General features: G+C 39.9%; 1 protein-coding gene across 3 annotated transcripts in view; it reads right to left on the bottom strand.

The window, feature by feature from the left end:
* The window catches only part of MAST4 (microtubule associated serine/threonine kinase family member 4), a 749,251-nt gene that overhangs the window by 347,334 nt on the left and 384,417 nt on the right, over positions 1-17,500 (bottom strand). The window lies entirely within an intron of this gene.

Raw genomic sequence — 17,500 nt, 5'->3', positions numbered from 1 at the left:
CATCTTACCTCTCACAGGCCTGACCGCCTGTTTTCTAGTCCCCCTGCAGGGGGTGTCTACTGAAACCAAGGGCCAATCGCCTCATTTGGGGAGGGGGTTTAGGCGGAGACCCCGGCTATGACCCAAATCCCTCGTAGTTTATATCATGGTTAATACCCTTCCATAGGTACACGTAGCATCCTATCCACTGGTAGAATAATATGCAGAATTATCTGCTGAATGTCCAGGCACCAGATATGACATATCTGCCTGTGACGGTTAAAGAGATATCACTTTTTGTAGATGTAATCTAAGGATGTAAGGTATCAGGTGACTTGTATTAAAATGTCCTACCTGAATATTTGCTTTGTTTTATTGTACCTGTTTCCTGCCGGGGCTTATGAAATTGTATGACAAAGTGGTTTCAAGAGGGATGTATGTTTTACTGCTATTTCGGAATGCTTTTCAAGTCCAGTGACTGACGGGTTTATAGCTTTACGATCCGGCCAGAGCAAGAGTCTGTCAGACACCCTGGAAACAGCTAATTGAATTTACAACCATGAAGAGTATCCAGCTGTGCCCTGTGCACTCCTGAACTCAGCACACACACAGACCACATGCCATTCAACAAAAAGGGAGGGGGACTGATTTGGAGTGAGAATGACACAAGATGATGGATCTTGATCAAAATGGATGTCCGCGTGCATATCTGTACGTACAATTACTACAACACCATTTTATAGGAAGTTGAAAGACTGCATACAGACTTAACTTTCAACAAATAAGGAAAATGCAAATGACCATTCATCAGGAATTTTAATTTAATGTAAACAACAAATTATTGGGAGTCACTTGACATACCCGAGCAGGGCAGGTCACATATCAGACTGGGAGATCACCCTGCAAACTGAGCAAGAATGATTGTGGAAATTCTATTCTTTGCAGGAACATCATGGAAGGAAAATGTTGCTCTCCTACACAGCAAGCCTATGTAGCTTTTTCACAAATGTAATTCTGCCTATGAAAAATTAATTTTCCATCGCAAGTATATTACTTTATACACAACAAACAATCAGTCCAGCTCAATATTTTATAATTCCAGCTAATTAAAACTAAATCTCTCCTCAAGACACTGCCATGACAAACAACTGAAAGGTATTCTGGGACTACCACAGGTACACCACAAATGTATTGCTTGTGTTTGTGCAGGAAATTACTTAATTTACAGGTTACATAATTTATGCAATTTATCCCTGAGGATTTCTTGAATGACATTGTTATTGCTACCAGTAGTTAATTCTAACATGAAAACATCTGAACTGGTGCATAATAAATCGGAATATATTTTGTTTGATTAATCCTTTAGTATCAGGGATGACATCAGTGAAGAATCTCAATGTACAGAACAAATCTATGAAAACACAGGTAGATTGTCCAGTTCCACTTCATGTCCACGACTGGGCACAACATGAGCGGTGCGTCACTGAAGGATACATGGACAAATAAACATGGAATGGGTGGCAGAGTCGCCATCTAAAAAGAAGATGTAAACCCAATCACTAAAAGCTCGCGTGAACATGTTTATGGAATTTCAAAACATGGTTTTGATCTTTAAATCTGCTTTCAGGTTTAAATAAAATATACCTTGTGATCCTACCACGAAGCTCCTGAATTAGGCAATCCCTGTTATGGGACGACTGTTTCCGATTGTCACCATGTCACATGCACCCTTAGTGGAGACTGCTAACAGCCATAACAGCACACACAAGGGTTGATTTATTAAAACTGCAGTAAAAAATCTGGTGTCTGGTGCAGCTCTGTATAGAAACCAATCAGCTTCCAGCTTTTTTTGTCAAAGCTTAACCACTTGACCTCCAGAGGATTTACCCCCCTTAATGACCAGGCCTCTTTTTGCTACTCGGCGCTGCACTAATTCAAATGATAATTGCGCATGTCATGCAATGCTGCACCCAAACGAAATTTACGTCCTTTTTTTCACACCAATAGAGCTTTCTTTCGGTGTAATTTGATCACCTGTGCGCTTTTTATTTTTCACGCTATAAACAAAAAAAAGCCAAACATTTTGAAGAAAAACAATATTTTTTACTTTCAGCTATAAAAAATATATAGTAAACTCAAAGTTGGTTATAAATTTAGGCCAAAATGTATTCTGCTACATGTTTTTGGTAATCAAAATCCCAATGAGTGTATATTGATTGCTTTGTGTGGAAGTTATAGCGTCTACAAACTATGGTATAAATACTGCAATTTACGCCATTTTTCTGCTATACAGCGCTGCGCTAGTTTAATGGACAATTGCGCGGTCATGCAATACGGTACATAAATGAAATTTACATCCTTTTTTCCCCACAAATTGAGCTTTCTTTTGGTGGTATTTGATTGCCTGTGCGGTTTTTATTTTTTGCGCTATAAAAAAAAAAGGCTGACAATTTTGAGGAAAAAAAAACAATATTTTGGACTTTTTGCTATAAATCATGTCCAGTAAAAAAAAATGCAAAAATCAAATTTAGTCATAAATTTCTGCCAAAATGCATTCTGCGACATGTCTTTGCCAAAAAAAAAAACCCAATACGTGTAAATGAATTGGTTTACGTGAAAGTTATAGCGTTTACAAATGGCGGGAAAGATACTGGGATTTTTAGGTTTTTTTTATACTAATAATGGCGGCGATCAGTGAATTATGGCGGCGATCAGTGACATATGGCAGCGACCAGCAACTTATGGTGGGACTGCGGGGGACATTCTGACATTGGGGGATACTGACTTGGGGTCACTGACATCCCCAAAAACACTAATACAGTGATCAGTGCAAAAAAAAAAAAACACTGACACTGTACTAATGGCACTGGGGAGGAAAGGGTTAACTTTATTTTGCAGGGAAGGGTTATCTGAGTGAGGGGAGTGTTTTACTAGGGGGCGGGGGTGTGTGCTGGACGGGAAAAGGCTGATCGAGAGAGAGAAACTCTTCTTTCTCGATCAGCTCGTCCTCGAGCTGTCAGGGAAGTGACAGAAAGCACAGCTACTGCAGCTGTGCTGTCTGTCACTGTTTGCCGCCGATCGCCGGGAAACAGCCAGTAAAGACTGGCTGTGACCCGGCGACTGACATCCGCGGCGGTGATCGGCGGAACAGATAGGGTGGCGGCGCGCCTCGCGTGCGCCCCCTGTTTACAAAACACACGTTTTAAAACGTGGTTTTTCCTGCCAGTGCCGCCCTGCCGCCGTATTTCTACAGTGGCAGGGCGGCAAGTGGTTAATTAAACAAGCTGAAGTTAGAAGCTGGTTGGCTACCATGCACAGCTGCACCAGATTTTGCACTATCCAGTTTTAGTAAATCCATTCCGATGCCTTAAGGCTTAAAGTGGTTGTAAAGGCTGAAGGTTTTTTACCTTCATGCATTCTATGCATGAAGGCAAAAAACCTGCAGTGTGCAGCTTCACCCTTAGCCCCCCTTCCCTCCATACTTACCTGAGCCTGATCCCAGTCTAGCAATGTGCACAAGAGCAGAAGCTCTCCCAGGTCTCTGTCTCTTCATTTGCTGAGACAGCAGGGGGAGCAATTGGCTCCCGCTGCTGTCTGTCAATCACAGCCAGTGAGGAGGGAGCGGGGGAGTGTGGCCGTCGCAGACACACAGAGGTGGCTCAAAAGCAAGCACACACAAGTGCCCCAGGAGCAAGAAGCTTGCTCTAGGGGGCACTCAACAGGAGGGAGGGGCCTGAAGCGCTGACGGGGAACCTGAGAAGAGGAGGACCGGGGCTGCTCTGTGCAAAACCATTGCACAGAGCAGGTAAGTATAACATATTTGTTATTAAAAAAAAAAAATCAGAACCTTTACAATCACTAAGTCTACATTAACTCTCAATTCCAGGTATGGATAGCTTTGCATGGATATGTTGGTCCAGCTTGCACCAGTATGCATATTCCATACCTGGCTGGAAGCTGCAATTACAGTGATCGTCGCAAGCTTCCAAGTCCCATGCTTACTCACTGCCCTGCTATTTAAAGAACTGGGGAGGTTACTCGTTCATTACGGGAACCATTTAATTTTAATAAAATCATACAGACTTCAGCTGGCAAGCAATAGTCTTAAGAACATTGAGCACAATAAGCACTTGTATACCTTTCAGAAAGCTTTGAATAGCTTTCTTGAAGTCCTTAAAACCCAACTAAAGTGTCACACCTTTCTATCCCTTCATAGTATTGTACCTTTTTTTTTTTTTTTTTTTAGAAATGTACATCCTGCACCCCCCAAACCCCCCCACCCAAACTCCAGTGCTCTATGCTGGTATAGAGGAATAAGGCTAGCCATACACTAGCGGGTTGAGCGAAAAAGACTTGATTCCCTCTTCCACATCGAATCCCTCCTGCTGCGCAATTGTATTCTGACAGTGAGGTGACTTATCTTTGTCAGAATAGCCTGATTAGCACTGCTGGCTAAAGCCAGCAGCTCTGATCAAGAGAAAAATTTCCAACAGTCTGGTTGTAACATGTCAATTGACAGATCAACTTTGTGTACAACCAGCCTGCCCATACATACATCGAAATTTAACTGGTTCAGTGGGAATATTAGTCCAAGTATGGCTAACTTACCAGCAACACCCCAAAGCACAAGTGTCCCTCACACAAACTAATATTGCAAAGAAATAAAAGGGGCATGCAACAGCAGTTCTGTGACCAAGTGTTGCTTACTGAGAGCACTGGGTCAAACTCTGGCAATGAATGTTCAGCACTGTCATATTTCCACACCCCGCACAGAGCTGTAAAAGGAGAGATTTCTTCAGTTACTTCCTGGTTTCCAGGCCTAGGCAAATGATGTCATACATCCCAGGAGTCTTCAGGAGGAGAGGAGAGGTTTTCCCATCTAAGCACACCTGTCTGAATGCCTGAGCTAAGGCCAGAAACGCTAGGGGGTGTTTTTCAAAGTGATTTCTCAGCAAAATACAGCATGGAGACATGGATGGATGGATGGGGGAGTTTGCTTTGAATATTAAAAAATTAATAAATAGCATGCTGTTGTGCTCAGATGCAGTATGGTTCCTCTTAAAAGTGGTTGTATTGGCAGTTTTTTCTTTTTTTTTTTTTTAAATTGCTGCATGCAGCTACCCCCCCCCCCCCTTAAATACTTACCTGAGCCAAATATCCATCCAGCAATGTGCACAAAAGCAGAGGCTCTCCCACTCCTCATTGGTTCACAGACAGCAGCAGGAGGAGCCATTGGCTCTCACAGCCAGTGAGAAGGTTGCAAGGGCGGGGCTAAGCCATGCTTTGTGTGTCAAAGGACTTGCAAGCAAGCATGCACTAGACTTCGGCAAACTGATTATTTTTAGTGATTTGAATCATTTGGATCAGATTATTGAAATTATTTGAATCACTGAATCGAAGCACGGCTCATTTCCTCCAAGCTAAGTTAGGATCATGTCCTCCAGTCCTGTGATAAACTCAGTTCTCAATTGTAACAATTGCCTTGCTGCTGCCTCACACACAGCTCATGATACAAAACAGAATCTTGTGAGCTCTCTGGGGCTGTGAGTTATTCACAGACTCCGAGTCTTGCTGCCTCACACACACAGGTCATGATAAAAATCAGAATCTTGTATGATGCTCTGTAATTTATTCAGAGACTAAGACTCCTTTCACGCTAGTGCGACCTGTCATGCACCTTGTAACACAAACTCGCATGACATGCAGAAATCCATTTATTTCACTGCCACCCATTGCAATCTATGCGGCCCAAGTCGCAGCATCTTTTAAAAAAGGTTCCTGTACTACTTTGATACAACTTGTTTGCAACTTGAATGTCAGAGTGTGACAAGTCGCACTGAAAATCATGTGACTTCAGAGTCGCAGTAGTGTGAAGGGAGCCTTAGAGTCTGTTGTCTCACACAGCTCAAGATAAAAAAAAAAGAATCTTGTGTACTCTATGATTTATTCGGAGACTTGGAGTACTGCTGGCTCACACAGCTAATAATGTTATAGGTCATTTTACAAATCATTTCAGTTCCCTCCTTTACTCATCCTGGAAGGGGAGGATTTTTGTTTTTTTAATGGATTTTAACACTTACAACAAAAGTAAAGTAACAGTAACAAAAATTAACCAACAACCCGAAACAACCTTGCAGGGCTCGGGTGGTACATATAAAATAAACATATAAACGATAAGGCCCCACGCACACTGGGTGTTTTGGTAACGTTAGCTGTGTAAAGTCACGTTAAAAACATGAGGTTTTCAGCTTTTTTTTTAGCATTTGTGCATTGGTGTTTTGCTGCATTTTCCCACATTTTTCTGCGTTTGCGGTTTTTAGCATTTTTTCTTACTAAAAACTGTCCAAAAATGCCGGTTTACAGCATTTTACCACATTTTTAGAGAGTTTTTACACCTAAGAAAACTCCTCTAGAAACCCACTAGTCCTAGGTTTTTTTTTCCAGCCAAAAAACGTTGATTACAGTCTATGTGTGCATGGACACATAGGATAACATGCTGGGGGGTTTACTGGCTGTAGGCTATAGGTTTTACTACTACACTACCACTGTATGTTTACGGTGGACAGTGGTGAACTGGTATTTTTCTAGTGCCATTTTATTAACACTTCTGGAAATATCACCCACAGGCCTCACAAGGTACAGAGGTGATCCGAGTGGCTCTGTACCATATAATGACAGAGATGACTAATCACAGTGATTACAAATGTAAACACAATGCTGTTTACATTGTTGATCCCTCCCTTTCTTCTTACCACAGAGGAAGGAGAGGAAATTGTAGTATTTCATGGATGGAAAACGAATGAATGGATCTTAGGCAGCTGCTGATCTATTCATTTATTTTCATTGCCTGCGAGATAATTTTTATTAGCCTTTTCATCCCCCTCCTCTACTATGCACATCTGATTTTCAGCCTGTTTTTTCCTCTCTTGATCCCCTTTATCCTGCACATGTGCACATTACCTCCCTAAACTCAACCCTCCCACTGTATGTGACCTGTACATTTACCCCTTTACCTCCTCCTTCCTCTGTGTATGACATATGATGAGCATATCCTATGCACCATCAACAGACTCAAGACAAAATTAAGGGACACAGTTTTTTTTAAAAACCAGCAAAAGAAGCTGGGTCTCAAAAAAAGAGAAAAAAAATCATATACTGTACTAATAATTTGGGTACGGTGTTGAATGAATACACACATTGCAAACTGTGGCCTGATCTTGGCTTCCAGTCTAATTGTAACTCAGCACTGAATAGCACTGACTTCCCCTCACTCCCTTTTAACATACAGGAAATGAAGGAAACCATGGATTGCGGATGCCTGAATACAATAGCCGGCAGTTGAGATGAATCCATCCTAGCTGTTAGTGTGCATCAAGGAATTAAAGTAGAACTATAGGCAAAATGTTTTTTTTTTCATTTTGGATAGAGCAAGGGAGGGTTATAGCTCCTATCAGATTTATTGGCCATCTGTGTCCCATTGTAGAGATTTCCCTTCACTTCTTGTCCCATAGCCAAAGAGGAAGTGAGAGGAAATCCCAACAAAAAAAGTGAATGTCTTAGGGACCCCCAGGTCCCCATTGAAAGATTTCCCCTCTATTACTTTTCTGGGGACAACCCAAAATTTGGGATTTGTACTTTCACTGATAATGGTAAACAGGACAAATAGAGAGGGTGAATCTCCTTAACAGGGACAGAAAGCAATAAAAACCCGACAAGCATTCTAACCCCTCTGAACTCTATCAAAGTTTTGCCTTTAGTTATACTTTGATTCTCTTTCAAGAAGCCTGCAGCGGGCTGAACAGGAGAAAGTCAAGCCACCTATAGACTGGGTAACTACACCCAAAAACAAAAAAAAAGCAACAAAAAACAAACTATATATAGTTTGTTTTTAAATGTGACCTGTATATATATATATATATATATATATATATATATATATATATTTATTCTGGTTCACCGATCATTACATGTGGTGACCACATTCGTTTTTTGCTTAATTTTTTTTAGGCAAAGAACATTTAAACCAAGAAAAGACCTGTTTATCTTGCCATAAGTGCAGTTTCCATGTCATTTCCTGTAATGTTAACAGAAAGCACAATCAACCTTCTCCTTCTTGTATGAACTACTATTCCCACCAGCCCTAATCCAGCCTAGGTGGCAAAAATGGATCCCTCCATAGATATAGTAGAGAAGTGAACATAACCACCAAAGGACAAGAAAGGTGTTATTCCCAGGATTATCAGATGCAAATAAAGTGAAAAGTCTGAAAAAGAATGTGGGCACATCGGCTAAGGACTGGTAATCTACAATATATTACATTTTGCATTCTTGGGTTTAGATACACTAAAGTTCCACAAGTGACAAGTTTCAGAATTGATGAATACGCATATAACGTACATGCAATGCGGTGGTTTATTACATTCCAGTGTTCCTTTATTCTGACATAAATAGAATAAAATGATTGAATAGAACAGTCCAACTGTGACATGTTCTCATTCTAATTACACAGGAACAAATACTGAATTCTAGAAGTTTCAAATACTCGGGTGATTTCATAATCTTCTACAGACATGATTGAATATGCTTGCCTTAATACTTGTTGCTATTAAGGAAAAAAAGCACAAGCAATGGAACAGTAATTATTCACACACCTAGCAGTAAAATTTTGGAATATGAATACTGTATGCCATTGCTGTTTAAAAATGAAACAATGGCTACAGCAAGGAAATAAATCTCATTGTGTCACTTATGAATGAAAAATGGTTTTATGTATCGTATAGCTCATCACAGTCATGAACCAATATTACTGAGGCGCCAAACTGCCATAGGCATAATTTCAGGTTTGGCTTATAACTCACTTTTATATCTGCAATGACAGCATACTAGTCTATATACTGCCTGTACATATGCCTCCAACCACCAATCAGGCAATATAAGAGGGAAAAAAACAAACAAAAAAAACCCCACTATACTAAAGACCTTTCACTCAAATGTATCTATCATCCATCACCCTCCCATACTAAATGACTAGCTCAAAAAATAAAAAAATAAAGATAAATATTAACAATAAATATTAAAAGTTAGTTACTTTAGATTCCTGGTGCCCTACCAGTCTTTGCAGATGACACCAAGCTGTGCAGTGTAATAACATCATTATAGGATGTCTCCAACTTACAAGCTGACCTCAATGCACTGTTTACTTAGGCAAATATGTAGAAAATGAGGTTTAATGTTGATAAATGTAAGGTTATGCACTTGGGGTCTAAGAATATGCATGCATCATACATACTAGGGGGGTACAACTGGGGGAATCAATGGCGGGGAAGGATCTGGGAGTTCTGGTAGATCACAAGCTTAATAATGGCATGCAATGTCAAGCTGCAGTTTCTAAAGCGAGCAAAATCCGCTCTTGTATTAAAAGAGGTATAGACTCCAGAGAGAGAGATATCATATTACCCCTGTACAAATCATTAGTAACACCTCATCTGGAATATGTAGTTCAGTTTTGGGTACTGTGGGAACTTGCATCAAATGGTAAAGTTTTCCAGCACATAGCCACTCGCTTTATTTCCTTTTAAGGCCTTTTAGCCCAATTTTATTTTAAAGAAAGTTCAATAACAAAAATGCTTCCCAAACAGTGCCCATCAGTGATGCCTCTCAATGCCCATCAGTGCCACCTACCAGTGCCTCCTCATCAGTGCCACCTATCAGTGTCCATCAGTGCAGCCTATCAGTGCAGCCTCATTAGCGCACATCAGTTAAGGAGAAAAATCACTTATTTACAAAATTTTACAACAAAATCTAAGAAAAAACTTTTTTTTTTCCAACATTTTCAGTGGTTTTTTGTTTGTTTAAGAAAAAATAAAAAACCCAGAGGTGATTAAATACCACCAAAATAAAGCTCTGTCACAAAAAAAATGATAAAAATTTCATATGGGTACAGTGTTGCATGACCGTGCAATTGTCATTCAAAGTGCAACAGCGCTGAAAGCTGGAAACTGGCCTGGGCAGGAAGGGGGTATAAGTTCCCTGTAGGCTAGTGGTTAAAAAAGTCCTGGATTGTTTCTTAGATACACAGAATATAACTGGATACTAACATTTATAGGTAAAGTTGATCCAGGGAATATCCGACTGCTTCTCGGGGATCAGGAAGGAATTTTTTCCCTTGCTGGAGCAAATTGGATCATGTTTTGCTGGGGGTTTCTTGCCTTCCTCTGGATCACCTGTGGGTGTAGTAAAATAATTTTTTTTTTTTTTAATGGTTGAACTGGATGGTCTTTTTTCAGCCAGACTAACTATGTAACGTGTGGCCCTTTGGCACTTTTTGTGCAGCCCTTGGGGCCCCTGCAGACACTAATCCAATCTTACATATAGTGCTGTTATAGTAGTGATTTCTAGCAGCCTCACATAAAACAGTATGTGTCCAGTCTGCAACTGTCTCCTGAAGCATGTATCTGGTATCATGCCCATAGTCTTTGACTTCATCTGTTGTGTATCTGCTTTCTTTCAAGACCGAATATTCAATTAAATTGTATGTGCAGCACTATGGCGATGTCAAGGGCTACACTTGAGTCCCCCCCACATCGAGAAAGTTGACAATCACTGCTATAAACCTTGGCTTCCATTTCTTCAGCCTTGGCACAATGCGGTAGTACATTCTTGGAATCTTTAGGTTTCCCAGGAGGCTGCATGACATCACCAGGACTGGAAGTCTACAGTAAATAAAATTATTAATACATTTCTGCTTTAGAAGTTACTACAAACTGAAATAGTGTCATAATACACATGACTAGTTCTCTACACTGTCCAAGGCTATCCAATAAGTAAACATGACCAACGTTCTTAGAAATGTTGTACTATATTAATTTGCAAACCACAGCACTGTGGTCTAGAATAAATTATATGTATAGCCAAATTGTGGTTTTGGATAGATTAGGTAACAGGTAAAAACATTTTTTTTGTCATTTATGTCCAGTTGGGGAGACTTCCTATCCGAAGGACACAATTGGAAAGAGGAAATCATCTTATCCATTTCAGCTCCTGCAGGTTTTACTCCCTTCATGACTAGGCCATTTTTTTGCTATTTAACTGGCAATTGTGTAGTAATGCCTAAACAAAATTTATAACCTTTTTTTTTTTTTTTTTTTTCACACAAATAGTCTTCTTTTGATGGTATTTGTCCAACGGTATTTTTATTTTTTACAATATAAACGAAAAAAGCCAAAAAATATTGGGGAAAAAACCCAATATTTTTTACTTTCTGCTATAAAACATATCCAATAAAAACATTTTAAAATCTAATTTCTTCATATATTTTGGACAAAATGTATTCTGTTACATGGTAAAGAAAAAAGAAAATTCCCAATAAGTGTATATTGCTTGATTTGCATGAAAGTTATATTGTCTACAAACTATGGTGCATATATTGATTTTTTTTTTTTATTACCAATGGCGGTGATCAGCAATTTCTAATGGAAATGCAATAGGTGGTGGGCATTCTGACACTAACCGACACTGGGGGGGGGGGGACTTTCAGCCACTGACACTAATACAGTGAGCAGTGATAATACTATACACTTTCACTAATGACATTGGCTGGGAAGAAGTTATTATATAGGTCATACATGCTCCCTGAACGCAGAAGCAGGAAGCGATGTACCAGTACTTCACTGTGCCTACACGGGCCGCCTGTCCACAGTACATTACGGGCGGTCCACAAGTGGTTGAAGACAGGGATTTTTGGGGGATATTTTGGAATTGCCATCATTCACTGACTGCAAAAAAAGCTCAATCTTTCCCTAAATACACTTTAGCTACTTGGAGAATTTAAAGCTGAAGTTCAGTGAATTTTTTTATGCTATGCATCACCAGGACATAACTTATCTCTAATAAAGTGTTTCCTATGTCCAACTGGATGTTGCATAGTGTAGAAATCTTTCCCCACAGCTTGATCACTCTACTACTTCTTCGTGAAGCATTACAATAGGAACTAAGGGACTTGAACTAGCTTGTCCACTCATAAAACTTTTTTGTGAATTAGAAATTTTTGTCTAGATGAGAATACATTTAACTATGCTACTTCCACGTTAACAGCATAGTTCAGAGCCTGCATCATATCTAGAAGTCGATCTTGTGCCGTATAAGATGACCAGTGCTATCCAGCAAGTAGGGGATCCTCAAGGTTAGTTTAAATGAAAAAAAACATCTATGTCTCACTGGAGTTTACCTTTAACAGAAAAAATAAACTGCATATACTTATAAACTTATATAGTTTCATTAATGAAAACTATTTCGGCATATTCCTCCCAAATGTCTTTTAAAATGTTTTTTGCCTCATTAGCATCAAAAAGCAAACTGAAGACATAACTTGCTGCTTTTATTAGCTGGCCAAAAATGGATCGAAGTTCAGCAGAGACTAGCTACATTTCCAACCATGCACAGCTTTCCCTGTTTGACGGAAGTTGATAATTAGATCAACTTCTTCCAAAGGGAATGTTGAAAAACATTTGAGGATCAAAACTGGCTGGAGCTGCTGATAAGTATATTCTGGCAGCAAAGAGTCCCGCTATCAGAAAACAATTAGGGTTAGTTACTAAAACTGAAGAGTGCACAATCTGCTGCAACTCTCCATAGAAACAGATCAGCTTCAATGTTTTATTGTCAAAGCTTAATTGAACAAGTTGAAGTTAGAAGCTGATTGGTTGCCATGTAGAGCTGCACCAGATGGCGCGTGTGCTGGTTTTAGTAAATCTCCCCCAATATCTCAAAAGGGGGGATTCCTTTATCTTTGTGTGGATTGGAGTAATTCAACCCATCTATGGCCAGCCTTACATTATAGGTGATCCCTGCGTGGAAAATTAGAGTAAAGGAGGATTAAACTCCTATGAAGTTTATTTTTGTTATCTGTGTCAAACTGGGGAGATTTTTCTTTACTTCCTGTCTTATAACCAAAACAGGAAGTGAGATAAAATCCTTCTAAAGTAAGAGAATCCCTGGTTGTCATCTGGGTCACCAGAACTAGTATCCTCTTTGGAACCTACCCTGACTATTCCTGTTCTGGGGACAACCCAAAATTTGGAATTTTGTTTTATTTTCACTTTTGGTAATGATGGTAGACAGGACAAATAGAGAGGGTGAATCTCCCTAATAAGGACACAGACAACAATAAATAACAATAAAAACCTAAAAATCACCATCCACCAAAAACTAAAAAAAAATGCTTTCAGTCATACTTTAAACACTAACAGAAAAATGTCAGATTCAGTAAAACACAATGTGATCAGTTTCTAAAAACCTATCCCTGAACGGAGCTCTTAGGTTTTCAGAGAGAGAATATTGCACATTTCTAATTGTTAGTTAAATGTGCAATTTATTAGAACACAATGCTAATACCAGGTCATACTGCTCTCTGCTCTCAAAACAGCCTCTATTCTTTTTGGCATGAATAACCCATTCCATCAACATTCCTTTGCAATTGCGACCCATGCCGACATGCCTACAATATGACGTTTCTGCAGATTTGTCAGCTGCACATTCGTGTTGAAAAATCTCCCTTTCCACCACATTCTTCAAAGGTGTTCTGTTAGATTCAGATCCAGTGGCTGACCCACCATCTGTATGCCTCAGTAGAAATCAAGATCAATCAGACTAGACTACATTTCTTCCACCTTCATCTGTCTAGTTTTGTATTTCCTTCTCTGTCAGCTCTAACCAGGTCTTGCCCTTTGTCCTCTGACCTCATTTAACAAGGTGTTTTTGCCTGCAGCCACTGCTGCTCACTGGATGCTTTTTTTTGCCCCATTCTGAGTAAATGCTAGAGATTGCTGTGCATGAAAATCCCAGGACGGCAGCTACAGAAACCAGCCCTTCTGGCCCCAACAATCATGCCATGTTCTAAATTATTGACTTCAGATTTTTTTCCCATTCTAAAGTTTGACATGAATATTACCTGGAGCTCCTGACCTGAAACTGCATGATTTGCTGCCACGAATTGGACAGATTTGAATTTTCCTAATTTAGGAAGCTTTCCAGTCACTGGGGTTGATTTACTAAAACTGGAGAGTACAAAATCTGGTGCAGGTGTGCATGGTAGCCAATCAACTTGTTCAATTAAGTTGTGACAAAAAAAACAAAAAACTGAAAGATGATTGGCTACCATGCACAGCTGCACCAGATTTTGCACTCTCCATTTTTAGTAAATCAACCCCACTGAGTCACTACAAATGAAGCATAGGTAAAGATGACAAATCTTGGGGATATCAACCAGTTTTTCCCTTTAATTATTATTAGAAGAAAGGTACACTATTACATAGTGAAGATTGAAATCATCAAGAAAATAAGCAACATAAACGCAATGTGAGACATAAACATCCTAACCTCGTATGAAGCAGATACAAAGACCCTCCCCCTTAATTGTTTTAATACTCCACAATGACAGATGGATCCAAAATATTTGAAGCCAAGCTCATAAACTGACATTCAGACTTTGTAGTGATCCCCAATATGGGCTCCATTCCAGAGGACACCGAAACCTGGTGTGTTTTAGTATGGAAATACCTCCACTGTGCCCTCCTGATATCGGTCACTGAAGTGGTCCATCACATTTAGGACTAAACAGCAAAACACAAGAGCTTAGATGATTGGGCCAAAGTGCTAAAAGTACCAAAGGAGAACAGCACTCACATAATAGAGCATCCTACACATCTATAAAGTTCAGATTTACAACACTCAATCGGAGTACAGGAAAACTTTGACATTAAACGTGTACCATGACCATTACAAGAATTGTGTGTCTTGTGAAGGAGATGTTAACCAACGTGTAAATTAAACTTACTTCTGCAGCTTCATATTAGCAGCCCACATTTAAGCGGCACATTGGATCACATCATTTATCACAGAATGTGGATCATATGACTTTTTATGTGATTTGTCTATATTCCTCAGAACATCAGTTAGTCACTCTTCTAATTGGTAAGCATGTAAACTGCAGCGGTTTATGAACGCTTGATTCCCCCAGTCTTTATGAATTTCCACATGTTGTACATAATTCAATTCCATATTGGAATGGTGGCTAAGGGTGACTGCACTTTGCATGCCACTAATGTTCAATAAATTTTAAGCCGAACTTTAGTCAAAACTATTTAATTAACTTTGAACGGAGCAGGGAAGGGTTCGAACCTCTGAATTTTATTGTAGTCTGAGTCTCTGTTAAGGAGAGTTACCCTTCTTTCCCGTCAGTACACAAAATGATGGTAAATCTTCCTAATAGGGACAAAACAGGAGCAAAAACACATTTTAGTAAATTGGGTAAGAATGTCTTTAATGCATATGTGTCTTCCCGTCTCATGAAAACCACACTCACTTTCTTTTAAGGACATTTCTTTTAGGTGTAGCACTACCCCCGTAATTGTCCTCTGGAATTGCCCTAACCTTGCAAACACCTCGACCCTTCTGACACTTTAGGTAAAGACATGGATTTGGCAAACACTATTTAGTAGTCTTGTCACAACCAGTATCCAGAACAAAATAAAGGCAATGAACATGAATTTCAATAAACACTGTTGTATTGAGCACTTCGAGAAACAACAGGCTTACACACAGATGATGTTAGAAAGTAAGCAGTTAAGAGTTAATACAGGTAACAATGAATAGGTAAATAATGAACCACTGGCTGAAGCAGTATAGATTATAGTGATGCTTAAGGGTGCAGCCCTGGCTGTGGAAGAGAGCCCTGCCACCAATGCATTCAGGCTCCGCACAGCCACAGTATTGGGAAGGAAGCTAGTAGCTCTTTACTGGTAGAGGAGAGGCACCCCTGGGTGGGTGATAGATATCTGTATAGGGCAAAGTAAGTTTGTGTTTGAGGCTGTATCGTCTGCCTGCAATTATTTGGGGTCCTTTAACACTTAAAGTATAGGTGCTAAAGATTGAGTCAGATCTGCATACAGTGAGGGCAAGGTAGCAAGATCTCCTTAACTGAGATGGGGGGTAAAGAGGTCTGATAGCAGTATCCATGTATGAAAAAGAACAGAGCAAAGGCTAGGCAAACTGTCCTCTCACCAATCCCAATTGAAGATAGGACTCCAGTACAAGAAGGTGCTTTGGATTTGAGGAAGCAGGCTTTGGATCACCAGTAGGATACAGTGGCAAGTGCACAGTGGACTGCGGTAGCGTTAGCAGGAAGGCACGGATGGTGATCAGTGCGGATGACTCTATGCCTCTGGCCACTAAGGGCAGCTGTGTAGCTAGGTATCTAGCAATGAGATGTGCGGTGTCACTGAACCTTAGGTGCTGGTGCAGTTTGATCTGAGAAGCGCAGCTTGTTTGAGGTTTTATCTCTGCATTTCAGTGCAGCTGTATGCAAGACAGCGGCTCCTGACTGACCTCTCAGATGTCCCCGGGCCAAGAGAGTGAGCCCACCAATTACAGTAAAATGCATAAAATATAGAATCCCGCTTCAGATTTCTGGTATTTGTATTTTCAAAATGGCTTTAAAATTCAGTAAATGTTAGCTGCACTTCCACAACACCCAAAATCCTCTGCTTCAAGACAGGAATAGCAATCTAGAGGCAGCAGATGATGCAATGACCTTGTCCATGAGCATAAAAGGGAAAAAAAAACCCCAAAGAGTCTATGGTTCTTTTTTGGTAATATCTTCTTTCCTCCATTTCTTGGTACCCTGCTCTTTACTACATAGGCATCCATCACATGAACAGGAAGTGAAAAAATCTACTCAAGGGGGTCACATACAAAAATAAAAACCTGCCAAATATCTCCTAGATTGTAAGCTCCAAGGAGCAGGGCCCTCCTATCCCTCTTGTATTGAACTGTATTGTTGCTGTATTGTCTCCCGTTATATTGTAAAGCGCTGAGCAAACCGTTGGCGCTATATAAATCCTGTATAATAATAATATTTAAGAGCTGAATTCTAGGTCTCAATATTTTTGCATAGTTACCTTGGTCAGCACAGGCACCATTCAGAGAAATCTTGCTCTGCACCTTTAAAGTCCCAAGTTTTGAGGAGTGTTATTCTCCTTTTCCTTGTAAAGAAAATGTGGGGGATGTGGTACTATGATCCCTCTTTTTGACTCCAACCACTTGTGTAGCATTTTCTCAAGGTTGAGGTGGAGGGGCAGAACAGTGACATCACAATCTCCATCTTGTCCAGTTAGAGAATGTTTTGCATTTATTGAGAAAATCCAATGTTCTCTGAATGTCACCCATGCTGAACAAGCAACCTCCTGTGTTCAATTAAGCAGGGCAGCCGCTCAGCACAGGACCCAGAAGATAGCAGAAATCACTGTAATAGCAGTACCTACTATAATGATTTCCATCATCCACAGAGATCTATCTGGTATGACACATGCATACTTACATTTGTCCAAGCTGAAAAAATGTAACTAATTAAAAATATGCATACCTAAACTTCAGCTTTAACCCTTCATTGCTCTATCCAAAAATTACACTATAAAATGTTGGCTGAAGTTAGGCTTTAACAAGACAATCTGACGTTAAAGGAAAA

Source organism: Staurois parvus, unplaced genomic scaffold (genome assembly GCF_062004578.1).
Source record: "Staurois parvus isolate SC_StPar_1 unplaced genomic scaffold, SC_StPar_1.0 ptg000714l, whole genome shotgun sequence".
Lineage (NCBI taxonomy): Eukaryota > Metazoa > Chordata > Amphibia > Anura > Ranidae > Staurois > Staurois parvus.
This window is presented reverse-complemented; position numbering and strand designations above follow the sequence as displayed.